Source organism: Canis lupus, chromosome 17, assembly GCF_003254725.2.
Source record: "Canis lupus dingo isolate Sandy chromosome 17, ASM325472v2, whole genome shotgun sequence".
NCBI classification, from domain to species: domain Eukaryota; kingdom Metazoa; phylum Chordata; class Mammalia; order Carnivora; family Canidae; genus Canis; species Canis lupus.
Window position 1 is genome coordinate 48914177 of NC_064259.1, and position 13174 is coordinate 48927350.

At 42.1% G+C, this 13174-nt stretch overlaps 1 protein-coding gene across 8 annotated transcripts in view; it reads left to right on the forward strand.

The window, feature by feature from the left end:
- SLC4A5 (solute carrier family 4 member 5) overlaps nucleotides 1–13174 on the forward strand; it is a 108426-nt gene that overhangs the window by 48053 nt on the left and 47199 nt on the right. The gene's annotated exons all lie outside the window — the stretch shown is intronic.

Below are 13174 nucleotides of genomic sequence, written 5' to 3' on the forward strand. Positions count from 1 at the left end.
ATCAAACCCATTAGAAAAGGGTAAAGTTGGGGCACCTGGGTGGCTCAGTGGTTGAGTATCTACCTTTGGCTCAGGTCATGATCCCCGGGGTCCCAGGGTTGAGTCCTGCATTGGGCTCCCTGTGGAGAGCCTGCTTCTCCCTCTACATTGCTGCCTCTCTCTGTGTGTCTCTCATGAATTAAAAAAAAAAAAAAAAAATTTTTTTTTTAAAGGGTAAGGCCCTTGAGGTCTGTGAAGTGAGGAGAGTTGCCAGGGCAGAACCTCCAGATCACTAACATTTTGAGGGATGGGCAGAGGGAGTGGAGCCCACCATAGAGACTGAGGAAGAGCAACCAGAGAGGCAGGAGGGAAACAAGAGGGGTGCTGTGTCCTGGAAACCAGGGGCAGGGAGACATTCAAGATGGAAGGAGTGGCCAGGGGCACCTGAGTGGCTCAGTGGTTGAGCATCCGCCTTTGGCTCAGGTCGTGATCCCAGGGTCCTGGGATCAAGTCCCACATTGGGCTCCCACAGGAAGCCTGCTTCTCCCTCTGCCTATGTCTCTGCCTCTCTCTCTGTCTCTCATGAATAAATTAATAAAATCTTTAAAAAATTAAAAGGAAGGAGTGGCCAACAAAGGAGGGAAGAAATGAAGAGTATCCATAAGATGGAGAGATGAGAGCAGTCCCGGGTGGCATGGGGTAGAGGGTGGAGAAATCAGAATGGAGGGTGGGTTCAGTGGAAAAATTCTTCTAAGATGCTTGTCTGTGGAAGGTGGTAGTTAGGACTCTCAAGGGAGGCTTTTGTTCTGTGTCTGTAAGCATAAGAAATCTGAGCATACTGAATGCTGATGGAAAAAAGCCAAATGAAAGAGAATGGTTTAGGAGCTGCTAGGGGGCATGGGGGTGGTGGGGGGAGAGGGGAAGGGGAACCCTGAGCCCCCAGCTAGGAAGGCCATATCCCTTCTATGTGACAGGCCTGAGGGAGCAGGGCAGCTGCAGTGAGATGCTTGGGGGTTCCTCGCAGGAGTGGAAGGGCTGGTGACTGCCAGTGCCATTTCTTGTTGGAGGAGGTGAGGAGCCCACGAGCTGAGTGTGGGAGCTGCAGGTAACCAGGTGGTCCTGAGGCAGGTGAGCTGCTGGCAGGCCTGGGGCCTCCTGTTTTCCTGCAGTGGAGTCATGTGTGGAGATTTGTGGCCAGATGAAAGTTTTTTTTTGTTGTTTTTTTGTTTTGTTTTTCTTTGTTTTTTTTTGTTCTTTTTTTCTTTTTTTCAGATGAAAGTTTTTAAAGTTGTTTGACTGGCTACTTACTTCCTGGTCTGAATAGTTACACTGTCTTTATCAAGCCGCTTGCACATCCAATAGCTAACATTGTCCTTCCCTCTTCCTCCACTAGTCAAACACTGATATCTGACACTTATGCTGAGAAAGTGGGCAAAAGCGATTTTATGCGAATCAGAACCTGGACCAAGGCAACGTTCCCCCAGGCCTCAGAGTCCCTGCTTGCAGCCAGCACTCTCCCCTGCGAGCTGTGTGTCTATCCCCAGGGACTTAGTGATCACTTATAGTAGCACAGCTCAGGGTAGGAGATGCATGAGGCCCCAACACCCCTAGAGGGGCCACCTTCAAAGCACCTGCCATCAGGTTGGGGAAGCACCAGTGTGCACCTGTGGGGACAGCCAGGCAGTGACACAACACCATCACCTGGTGGGCTCAGGATGGTAAGATAGGATTACCTGGCTAGTGATTGGGATAGGAAGGCTAGCTAAGTGAGGAGAGAGGGCAGGCCTCCACCTGGATGTGGCTTGACTAGCTGGTAGTTCCTCAGAATCCCTAGAAGCTAGTCAGCAGGAAGATCACCTCTCTACAACCAACGAAATTCTTGGTTGGCTCCCACAGATGCAGTTGTCAAGAGGGAAGAAACCCCACCATCAGACTACCTTGCATGCCAAGACACCAGTTGATTCATCCACCTACATATATATAAGTATATAAATACATATTTGTCTAAATCCAAATATATATTTTTAACTTTTAAATATCTAAATAGCTATCTACTTATAATTTTTTATTAAGGAAAGTTTCAGACACCATAAGTAAAACATTTTGAGCCCCATGTATCTATTACCCAGCTTCATCAATGATTAATACTGATCTATCTTCACCACTTTTTTGGTCTGCTTTTAGGAATTTTGTTTCTGCTGCAATGTTTTAAAGAAAATTCCACTTGTAAACATTTTAGTATACAACTTTATGAAATTAGGCATCTTTTATAAACATAACCACAATGTCATTATATCTCCTAACAAAATTGAGAACAATTCCTTAATATGATAGTCTACATTCAAATTTCCCTAATTGTCTCAAAAACATCCATTTATTGTTGGTTTATACAACTTCAAATCAAAGCAAGGTCCACAAATTGATTTTGGTGGTTATGTCTCCTGTGTTGTCAGGATCAGAACTGTTAGACTCCAGAGATGCTGAAGGAATAGACCTCCCTGAAAACCCTTTGCCAGGTGTTCTTTATGCTAAAGTCAAGAGCCTCCCTGTCTGATATGTCCAGCTTCACAACCATAGCCTAAGTTCAAGTGAGCTGTCAGAGCCTGTGTACGATGGCCAAAGGAGAGAGAAATGCCCCTGTCTTTGTTAGGGCATGTTAGGCCACAAGTAACAGAAGCCCACTCAAACTAACTTATGCAAAAGGAGGGAGCATCAACAGAATGTAGGATGACCTCATAGTACTCAGGGATGGTCAGATATCTCAAGGCCTGGGTGCAGGAAGCCAGGCTGTCCTCTTTCTCTGCTTCTGGTTTCTGCTTCTCTCTGGGCAGCTCCTTCACTCTTCTGTAGCTGGCTTCCCCAATTTGTTCCCATCCTTGGCTATTCCTTAGGTTCCACATTTGCATCTACTCTAGTCAAGTGACCATCTCTCTTTTTTTAAAAGATTTTATTTATTTATTCATGAGAGACACAGAGAGAGAGAAAGATGCAGAGACATAGGCAGAGGGAGAAGCAGGTTCCATACAGGGAGCCTGATGTGGGACTCGATCCTGGGACTCCCGGACCAGGCCCTGGGCTGAAGGCAGCGCTCAACTGCTGAACCACCCAGGCTGTCCTCAAGTGACCATCTCATACTGTGTAGCTATTTATCCATCCTGATTCCTAATTCTTCAATGACACCTGATTTGCCCAACTTTGGTTGTCCTATCACTGTGACCTAAATCAGAGTTATGGGAAGGTTCAGGAAAGGCTGGTCATGGTTTGGAGAACATACCCCCACGAATGGCAGCAGAGCAGACACACATCCGAAATATGTATTTTTCACGTATGTAGTAGTGAAGATATGCACTTTATGTAATCTATTCTTTGGCTGCAGTTGTGCTTCTACTGACAACCAGAATTTGCAGAATTCTTCAGGCCACTGTGAGAGGTGGTAGTTTTGTAACCTGTCCCCCTCTTGGATGAGCACTTCAGAGATCACATCCAATCTTTGTACATTGACACCTATTGTCACTATCAATTCCTAGGGCGGTGGAAAAGTGGAAGCTTTAATCTGTGGATCTAGGAGAACTTTGGAAAGTTTATCTTATCTACACTTTTTCCCCTTCATTCTAAAAATATTTTAGGGGATGTTGTATGAGGTTCTGTGGGAGAATTGAAGTGAGCCATGCATGGATCTGTCCTCAAGATGCTTATGACCTGGTGCAGGTGTCAACAAAATTCTTCTAAGGGACTAATAGTATTTTAGGTTTTCTGACCACATATGATCTTTTTCTTCTTCTCCTTTTCCTCCTCCTTTCTTACTACTTTTTAAAAATGTAAACACCATTCTTAGCTAGCTGGCCATACAAAAGCAAGCTATGAGGCACTTTTAACCCATGGGATGGGGTTTTTGACCCCTGATCTAGTGTAAAAGGCAGGTGTGTTTTCATATACGTGGATAACTAAAACCCAGGGATATACTGTGGAGTGATGAGGACAGAGCTCTAGAGTCCAAAGGCTTTCTCTTATAAGCTGCATGACCTTGAGCAGGTTCCTTCCTCTGAGTCTCTGGCCTCCTAACCGGGACAGTAATAGTAACAGATCTTCTTCAAGGGGCTGATTTGAGGATTCAGTGAGATAATATATGTAAAATACTTAGTATAACACCTGGCACATAATATGTGCTCAGTATGATTTAGCCACTGTTGTTATATTGAGTGCCATGTGATAAATGACACAGGATGGAATGGGAGTCAGGGGAAGGAGCAATCTCTTCAAGCTGGGTCCCTGGGGAGGCTTTGCAGGGATGAAGTGACCTTTGAACTAGGGCCCGAACAGCAGAGGTGGGAGAGAGAGCATCCAGGTAGAGAAGAGGGCCTTTCCTGAGAGGCAGTAAGGAGCAGGTGTTAGCAGACTCTGAGGGAGAATGACAAGTCTATAAATGACAGTCCTTTGGAAATAATTACAAAAGCTTCCTGGACACACAGAAAAGTGGCCTTCAGAGAGTTTTGATTGAAACCTTTCCCTGAAGGAACCAGTTAGGAATTTGCCAGTAGCTGTGTCTGATGGCACTCACTTAGCTGTGGGCTCCCCCTTACCCATGAATGAAGACATGATATGCAACAGGAAAGACCCTTCACCAAATGCATGAGCTTGGGGGCAGAGTGCCCACACCTATTCCATTGACCACAGCCCCTGGAATGACACACCTCGACCTCCTCCCTGCCAGCTCACTGCTGAGTGCACTTTTTTGAGAAGTTATTCTCCAGTAATACCCAAATTGCACTGCATAACTAAAGGCCCTGAGAGGAGACTCCTATCCTAGCAAAAGGAGAGACTTTCAATCACAGGGAGTTAGTCAGCCATGAAAGCACATGGGGTTTGTTCCAGAACAGTCTAGGACAGAGGTGTCCACGTGTCTGGTCCCAGGTAAATTTCATTTGCAGAGATAGAAGATTCCAGACATTTTATCCTATTAAATATTTGAGTCACTTAAACCTCAATCATGATTCTATATCTTTCTAATAATAGTCTGGCTTTCCTGGTGCATCTGCCTGTAAGGAGAGAAAGCAAAGATTGCAAGATGACAGTAACTAACTCTGTAACTGTTGTAAATCTCATTGTAAATTTAGGTTTATACATCAGTCCTTGTGAATTTGATTGACATTAGTCAGTATCCTTGGACCTAGTCATCTCTGGGACTATAAAAAGACAAATTTCTGAGTCTGTTCTGAGGTGGATACCACAAGAGACTTGTGATGCTTTTGTCTTACTGATACCTTCTAAACTTCCACATATACATGATGACCCTTGATTCATGCCTTCCCACTCAGTCTTTTATACTTTATAATCTTTCAAATTCACTGGCAAGTTTGGTTTGTGAACATATATACCATATGTATAATTTTAATCAGTTGTAGAAATAACTTTTTGTATTACTTCACATGCATATTTTAATGCATGTGTTTATCATTATGTAGTAAGAATTTGCCAAATAAGTTGTAGGAATAGGAAAGAATTAGCTTAGGAGCTCCCCTTTTATCATCTCTTGGTGCCTCTTTCAAAGACTGAACTAGGGAATATCTAATGATATCTCCTAGACATCTCCAGGAAAATTCTTCAATGGCCCATAAGAGAATGAACACTGGACTTTGGTTTCTGCTGAAAATTTCAGGGCATTGATATGACTCAAATTAAGTTAAACAGCTTTGCTGGATGATGGGAGGAAACTCATATTCATGTTACTTTTAAGAAATGATCTCTTAAAGTCTCAAAATTTATTACCAGCTGGCCCTAGCAGCAAGCAAAAAACACCATGTCTTGATGCTTTGTAACTGATACATGGAAGTCAAGTCTTTGGACAATGGGTAATGGGGTAGGGATGGGAGAGTTACAGAATAAAGTCTGAGGCCATGGAGATGGAGAATCATCACAGTGTAAGTGTGTACTTCTCAACTTTTATGTGAGTCAGCATAACTTCATCTAAGCAATAAACGCACACAAATAGAAGTCTTACAACAAATGTTTAGAGGCAACATAACCTTAATATTAAAGGTTGCATTCTATACATATTTTTTTATCTTTATTTTTAGTGTAAGAAATCTTTGTGCTCCACATAGGGCTTGAACTCACAACCCCAAGATCAAGAGTCATGTGCTCTTCTGACTGAACCAGCCAGATGCCCCTATATTTTTTTAATCTTTAAATTTAGGATATTCTAAGGGGAATTTTTTAAAGATTTTTTTAAAGATATATATATATATATATATTTTTTTTTTTTTTTTTTTTTTTTTTTTTTGAGATACAGAGAGAGAGAGAGGCAGAGACACAGGAAGAGGGAGAAGCAAGCTCCATGCAGGGAGCCTGACATAGGACTCGATCCCAGGTGTCCAGGATCAGGCCCTGGGCTGAAGGCAGCGCTAAACCACTGAGCCACCCGGGCTGCCCTCTAAGGGGAGTTTTTACAAACAAATTAACCAGGACACAATTTAATAATAATGATATGCAAAATAAGCACAGAAAGAAATGACCTTCACTCCAATCAAAATGTTTATCTATATTCTCCAGATTTTACTCTTAGCTGACCGTGCACATGACCTGCTCAGTGTCCCCTCAAAGACCTGTGTCTTCTTTTTAAAAGTACTGATGTCCACTTCTCAGGCCCCTGAGATTCTGGTGTCATTAGCCTGGGGTTCAGCCCTCAGTGTTGGAATTTGTAACAAGCTCCCAGATGCCATGAATGCATATGAGGTCAAGAACCACTGATATGCTAGCCAGGGCAGGGCAAGTGGGGTTATAATTTAAATCTCTATCTGAGGATAGAGCTACAATTCAGGTCTCCTAGTTTTCAGCTTTTTCCAGGGCCTAAAAGGAGAACCCCCTCTTCTTCTCACAACCTGGGTTTAAGTGTTGGAAAGCCTCAGTGGTACCTGGTAGTTTGTTCTGTGACACTTTCTACTACTGTTGGTATTAACTCCTCAGCAGCTTCTGTGCAGCTTCTGTGCAACTGTGCAGCAGTTGTATCTGTGGCCAAGTTACAAGTCACAGAAAAGGCCTCGGTTTCAGATTCCCTTTGCATGACAGGGAACTGCTTTCTGTGACATGTGACTCTTCAAGGTTCTGTCCAGCTCCACCCCAGCCAGAAGAAGGGTACCTGGTGCCTGCCCCCCGCCTGGACAAAATCCCTGCAAGTTCTTTTCCAGCCAGAGATTTTCTTTCCACTTGACCTGCTTCCCCAACTCTAATTCCCTACTTTCTGAAGCCAATCATGGTATAAAGGTCATTTTGTAATGAGTTTCTTGGGATTACACATTAACCATTTTATCAGGCTTCTGAGAATTTTTAAGCAAGGTTCTGGTCAGAGGCTTTTTAAAGAGCCCATTCCTTTATTCATTCTGAAAAGTGGTTAAACCCCAGTCATTTCTTCAAAGCAAGACTTCACCCACTACATCAAGATTTTAAAAGCATCTGAGGTATTTTTCTGTGCAACCAGGTTTAAGAATCATTATCCTAGGATAGTGGTTCTTAAAGTGTGGTCCCTAGATCACAGCATCAGCATCACCTGGGAACTTGTTAGAAATGTCCAAATCCTTGGTGCAGTCTCCCCTCTACCCGACACCTATGAAATCAAAAACTTTAGGATTGAGGGATCCCTGGGTGGCGCAGCGGTTTGGTGCCTGCCTTTGGCCCAGGGCGCGATCCTGGAGACCCGGGATCGAATCCCACGTCGGGCTCCCTGCATGGAGCCTGCTTCTCCCTCTGCCTGTGTCTCTGCCTCTCTCTCTCTCTCTGTGTCTGTGTGTGTGACTATCATGAATAAATAAATAAAATCTTTAAAAAAAAAAAAAACTTTAGGATTGAGACCCAGTAATCCATATTTTCCTAAGCCTAACCAGTGATACTGATGTGTGTGTAAGTTTGAGAACCCTGTCCTCAGTGTTTACTATTGGAGAAATAGGAAGACTGGGAGAGGTTTGAGAGGAAGTGACCCTCTTGATGGGCAGTGGAAAATGAAGGGGTCATATCTGGAAAACAGGAAAAAGGGCATTTTACTATATAGATCCACGACCCTTAAAAGTAATCTGAAGACCAGCAGTGTAGGCGTGCCTGGGAACTTATTAGAAATACAGAATCTGAGATCACACCCCAAATCTGCTGAATCAGAATCTGTATTTTAACAGTATCTCTGTGTGATTTGTATGTACATTAAAATTTGAGACACACTGGTATAGAGTATGTACTCCAGTTATAAAAATTAGGGAAACAAAATTTAAAAATGGCCATGCTAGGAAGGAGACTCTGGAGATACAGTTCTGCCTTTCAGCTGGTATTCTCAAAGCCATTCTAAGGGAAAGAGAACATGTTTCCTCTTGTATAAGGAGGGTGGGACGCATGTACACAGAGCTACTTGTCTGCATTGGGACCGCAGACAAGTCCAACTTCCCTAAGTGACACAGTTCTATATGATTCCAGAGTAAGGGCTCCTCAGTTCTCAGGGCACTGTTATATAAACTGGGAGTTTCCATGGCCAGGCCACCCTCCTGAAGGAGTGACCATCTAGGCATCTTATGCCTATTTTACAAAATCTCCCAGGCAAGGCGATTCTAATAGGCAGCCAAAATTGAAAACCATCACTGCAGATCTTGGGTCCTCTGTGTTTCCATGTTCCACTCAAGGTAAAAGTGAGCTCAAAGTCTAGTAGTTACCATTAAAAATATAAAATTAAGTTTCAGGGCACAGGCTAGCTGTTTCAACATCTAGATTCCCAAAATAGTTGCAAGGAGGACCTGGAGAGGTGTTTCTAGTTAAGTTGTTGAGCATCCCGGAATTTTTTTGAAATCAAGTTCTCAAGGGATGTTGGTAGTAGGAGACTAGATCTGATGTTGTCCTGAACCTGAAAATAGTAACTTTGCTTTTCTGCAGACTATGTTCAGGTAGGTTGATGTCTTTGTCTGTTTGTGTATAGAACTAATGTTTTATGAGACCTAACACAGTATAAATAGCAGAAATTCTGGGAGGCAGAGAGAACCTATTGTCTGTGCCACCTGGAGTTAATAGAGGATGTTTCAAAGTGAAACCTCAAAGTTTCACCTACTCCTTCCAGGTAGAGTTGCATTAGTATAGGCAGAAAACTGAAGAATGGATGTCATGGCAGAGAAATGCCTGAGAATGTTCACCCAGGATGTTTATGAGACAGTATAGAAAACAGTCAACCCAAGTGGCCCCATGTACTGGGATATGTCACACCTTTGGGTGGATAGGGCAAGACCGTGGACTAGCAAAGGGTCTTCAGTGGCAAGGTGACAGTATAATTTATCTTGCATATTAAAAAAAAACAGCAATGTGATTGCTTGCATGGAAGAAAGACTCTCAAGGAGAAGGTAAGCATCTTCTCAGTCAGAACATTTGGACTGATCCTTTGATCTCTTCCTTACAAACCCTTATATATATATTTTAAAGATTTTATTTATTTATTCATGATAGACAGAGAGAGAGAGAGAGAGAGAGGCAGAGGCATAGGCAGAGGGAGAAGCAGGCTCCATACAGGAAGCCTGACATGGGACTCGATCCCGGGACTCCAGGATCACGCCCTGGGCCAAAGGCAGGCACTAAACCGCTGAGCCACCCAGGGATCCCCAACAAACCCTTGTATTAATACAACTTTTAGGAAACCTTTGTACTGACTTCATACAGACTTGGATCTACCAGAATTTAGCTGATGTTCCCCCAAAACAGATTTTCCCATTTAAAAAACTGCACTTTGGTAAATATGAGGCAAGTGTATGTGTGGCATCCACTCCAGTTTCCATAGTGAAGTTCTAAACCTTCCACCTTATGTCCATTTGAGCCCCCAAGGCCCTGCCAGGCACCTGGTTAACTGATCTCAAATAAATGTAGTAAGTCAGGATGTCAAACATTCGTAATGCAAAGTTCTCACACAATTGTGTAAAGAGGAAATCTGATAAAGGAAAAAATGTCCAACCTTATTTGTAATTCAAAGAATGCAAATGTGATGTAAATTTTCAATTACCAAAGGAACAGAAGTGAAAAAAGATAATATCAGGATTTGAGAGACTTCAGGGTAATGTGAGGTTTCCTGTACATTGACAGAGATGTAAATTGGCAGAAGCTTTCTGGAGAACAGTTTGGGGATGTATATCACACACTTAAAAATATGCAGACACAGCAATTCCACTTCTGAGAGTTTATCCTAAGGAAATTATTGAGCAGGACCAAGGATATTCAAGCCAGCCTTGTTTGTAATAAAGATTAATTAGAAATAACCTAAATGTCACCAAGAAATAACCTAAATTCATATCAACTGTGGTCCATTCATATAATAAAATAATACTAAAGAGCCTTTAAGGGATCCCTGGGTGGCGCAGCGGTTTGGCGCCTGCCTTTGGCCCAGGGCGCGATCCTGAAGATTCAGGATCGAATCCCACGTCGGGCTCCCGGTGCATGGAGCCTGCTTCTCCCTCTGCCTGTGTCTCTGCCTCTCTCTCTCACTGTGTGCCTATCATAAGTAAATAAAAAAATTAAAAAAAAAAAAAAAGAGAGCCTTTAAGATGGGGGCACATGGGTGGCTCAGTGGTTGAGCATCTGCCTTTGGCTCAGAGCATGATCCTGGGGTCCTGGAATTGAGTCCCCACATCGGGCTCCCTGCAGGGAGCCTGCTTCTCCTTCTCCCTATGTCTCTGCCTTCCTTGCTCTCTGTGCTTTTCATTAATAAATGAATAAAATCTTTTTTAAAAAACCTTTAAGATGATACGAATATTTATAGACATTTGTGGACATGAAATAATGTCCAATAGATATTAGGTCCTTATGGTATTTTTTTTCTTATGGCATCTTTAATGTAAAACTGTGTGTGTACATGTACACATGTGCTTTCATAACCATGATAGTCATGGAGGGGTGCTTGGGTGTCTCAATTGGTTAAGTGTCAGACTCTTGATTTCAGCTCAGGTCATGATCTCAGGGTGGTAGGATCGAGCTCCATGTTGGGCTCTGCTCTGGGCATGGAGCCTGCTTAAGATTCTCTCTCTGTCTCTCCCCGCCCCCCCCCACCCCCCCCCCGCTCCTTTTACCCCTTTACCCCTTCCCTCCCCTCCCCCTCAAGTATATGCTCTTTCTCTCTCAAAAATAAGTAAATAAAACAATAATGATAGTCCTTGAAATATCAACCATGGTGTCCTCTGGTTGCAAGATCTTTGAATGCCTCTACTTTATTTTTTATTGTTTCTAAAATTACAACAGCAATGTTATTTATTTTACATTAGTTACTGACACAGTATGTGCATTATATGCTGGGCTCTGCTCTAATTGCTACATACTATTATTATTCCTGAAGAAAAAAAATGATAAGTTCCACAGCTAATGAGGGAGCTGGGACTTACAACCCCGTTGTCTAGCTCCACAGGCCTCCCTGTTACTATACCAATTAATCCAAACTGACTAAGAGTCTCTTAACCCCTCCCCCACCAGCAAATCCTCTCCTCTCCCAGACTCATTGTTAACCATTTGATGGGTAGCCTTCCAAAGCTTCTGCCAGGAACTTTTAGATACATGTGACCTTACACACAGATCTGTGTGTGTTTGTTTGTTTGTTTGTTTGTTTGTTTCTTTTTTTTTTTATAAAATAGGATGGTATTGTCTATCATGTCAGTATGCATAGTTCACCCTCACACTTTTTACCTCTGAGGGGTATTCTGCAGCAGGAGTGTAGAGAACAGATATGACCATGCCCCTACCACAAACTGGCAGTTTCCAGTTCTTCACCATAATGAACAGGTGAATGAATCCTTGTATACATATTATGGTGTGCAAATGTGTAAGGATATTTCTGCGATAATTTCCTGGAAATAGAACCACTGAATCAAAAGATGTGCACACTACATATTGAAAGCAGCTGCCCAATTCCCCATACCAAGACCGTGCTGCTATGCTATATACATACACCCAGGGTATACATGCAAACTTACACTATGTACACACATCCAGTAAGACAACACCCACAACCCCGTGTTTTCACCAACACTGGAAGTCACCAGTCTTTTTCATTTTTGCCAATGTGAGAAGTGAAGAATGCCATTCCATTTGCAGTAATTTAAATGTCCTTGATTCCTAGTAAAGTTGAAAATATTTTGGCCATCTTCATTTCTTTCCAGAATTTTTCACTTTTCAATAGGGTAATGTGAGTTTTTCTTTGATGTGAAGGAGTTGTGTTATATTATGAACACCAGTTTTTTGATGCCCTGTGTGTTATATTTTCCCCACTATGTTGCATTTTTTTGGAACTTTGTCTTATTTTATAATACAGAAATTTTAGTTTTGTTTACTTTTATGTAACAAAATCTGCCCATTTTTTCCCCTAGTGGTTTTATATCTTGTTTAGCAGTTCTTTCTATACAACCAAGAATATAAGAAGATTCTCCTATACTCTCTTCTAGTATATTTGCATTGTTGTTTATATATTTTTATTTATTTATTTTAATTATGGTAAAATATACATAACATGAATTTTACCATTTCAACCATTGTTAAGTGTACAGTTCTGTGGACTTAGGTATATTCACCTAGGGTAATGGAGTAACCATCACCACCATCCATCTCCAGAACTTTTCTCATCTTGCAAAACTGAAACTCTACCTATCAAACAGTAACTCCCACTCTCCGTACTCCTCATCCCCTGGCAGCTGCCATTCTACTTCCTGTCTCTATGAATTTAACTACTCTGGGTCTCCACATAAGTGGAATCACACAGTGTTCATCCTCTGTGCCTGGCTTATCTCACATAGTGTAAAGTCTTCGAGGCTCATCCATGTTGTAGCATGTGTCAGAGTTTCTTCTCTTTTTATTAGCTAATAATATTTCATCATAGATTTAACTTTATGTTTAGATTTTAATCTATGTAGAATTTAATATTGTGCTTGGTGAGAAATAAGAGACAGGTAAGTTTTTTTATTCTTATTTTTAAATTAGTCATCTTTTAAAAACCTCCTCTATCAAAACCCAAATTCCCATGGCGGCTTGGTCTGCTTCTGGACCGTTGTTCATTGATCTCTTTGTCTATATCTTGATGGGAATCACACTGTTAATTACTCCAGCTTTTAGGCCAGTTTCTGTATCTGCTAAAAGCATGGCAGTCCCCATCCTTCTTTTTTAGACTTTCCCCAACCATTTTCGGACATTGACTTTTCAGAAAACTTTA